The sequence below is a fragment of the Hemiscyllium ocellatum genome, chromosome 32 (assembly GCF_020745735.1).
Source record: "Hemiscyllium ocellatum isolate sHemOce1 chromosome 32, sHemOce1.pat.X.cur, whole genome shotgun sequence".
Lineage (NCBI taxonomy): Eukaryota > Metazoa > Chordata > Chondrichthyes > Orectolobiformes > Hemiscylliidae > Hemiscyllium > Hemiscyllium ocellatum.
Window position 1 is genome coordinate 29131725 of NC_083432.1, and position 1828 is coordinate 29133552.

Genomic DNA, 1828 nt, shown 5'->3' on the forward strand with positions numbered 1-1828 from the left:
CAACCCATTTATGATCTTTGGCAGTGCTAAAGTTAGACCTCTAACTGAGGATAGTAAACAGCAATGTTAGAGAAAGATCAGGTCAATTGGGAGAAAAAAAATTGCCTTCCCTTTACCATGTCAGGTTGAGATCTGGAACTAGTTCTAAACTCAGGTTGCCAAACCTGGACTAAAGATTCCCAACTATTCAGATAAAAACGGCAAGCTTGGTAATATGCTGATGTAAAATGACAGAACAATATCTAAAAATTCCATTGCTATTCCTAAATATTGTCTAATAAACTGCTGAGCAATTTTGTAGTAAAGTTGAATTACTTGCATCGGAGTAGGAAAGATATGATTTAAGATTCCTAATTAAACTCTGGTGTATTTTATAAGGAAAACTTTAGTAGGTTGGGCCAACACCTATTGGAGTTCAGAAGGATGAAAAATGATCAAATGGAAACAATTAAGACCCTGAAAGGACTTAACAGGGTGAACTCCAAGTGGGCATTACCCTTGTGAGGGAGTTAATATCCATGGGATACAGTTTAACAATCCGGGATCTCCCATTTTAAGAAAGAGGTGAGAATGATTTCTTTAAGAGGATCATCAGCCTGTGAAATTATCTTCAATGAAGAGCAATGAGTTTGAATCATTGAACGTATTCAAGATGGAATTAAGTACTATTTAGTTATGGCAGCCTTGATGTGGAGATGTCAGTTTGGACTGAGGTGGACAAAGTCAAAAGTCACACTACACCAGGTTATAGCTCAACAGGTTTATTTAAAATCAATAGGTTTTGGAGCACTGCTCTTTCATCAGGTGAAGTCAGGGCTTTTGACTTAATTATGTCAGGTGATCCAGGAAGCAGACTGGAGTAGAATTAAGGCCATTTCATGAGCATGTAGTTATTATTATAGATTTTGTAATCAACTGTTATCTTCTTTTATAGGTAAGCACAAAGGACCTTTTAAACATTGCCTCCAAAATCCACATGATTGCTCCTATAAATTCAAAGTATACAGTTTGACCCATTGGGATCTGTTCAAACAATCAGGCTGTGTTATCTTAAAAATCATTCACAAATGGTCATCAAATAGTCCAAAGATTCCAAGATTTTCTATTGAATCCTCCAAAGGTGTGAAGACTCAAAGCTTCTCTCATGTGGAGAAGGAGACAGGAAGGAGGATGTTACAAAACATTGAAATAAAATCTGCTTGCAACAGAGAGACAGAGGACGACATCCAGAACAAAAACAAAACAGCTAAAGGACTGCTGAACCAGACTAATGAGAGATCATCTCTAGTAGTGGACTGCTAATGTACTAAAAGACTTACACCAACAGTCTGAACATTGGACAGCCTCACACAGGGCACCTCACACCTTCAATGCATTATCTGGGCCAACATTCTAAAAGTTGAGAGACTTCCCAAACAATCCAGTTTTCTCAATATACAATTTCAGTTACATTACTCTGTAAACGTTTGCTATAAATTCTGTGCCCTATAATCTTTAACTCCACAACTACCTGATGAAAGATCAGCGCTCTGAAAGTTAGTGCTTCCAAATAAATCTGTTGGACTATAACCTGGTGTTCTGTGATTTTTAACTTTGTCCACCCCAGTCCAACATCGGGACCTCCACATCAAATCTACACTAACAAGAGTCACAAAGTACAATGCTGTAAAAGTGAACCAAGGGAGACTTTACCCACTCCCTGGACTTTTTCCTGAATCCATCTGCGGGAAGAACACTTCCCCTCTCTACCCTCCCCCTCCCAAACTACATAAGTCATCACATCTGTTGAATTGAACTTCTAGTTTCAACCCCTTCCCTTCACAAAGTG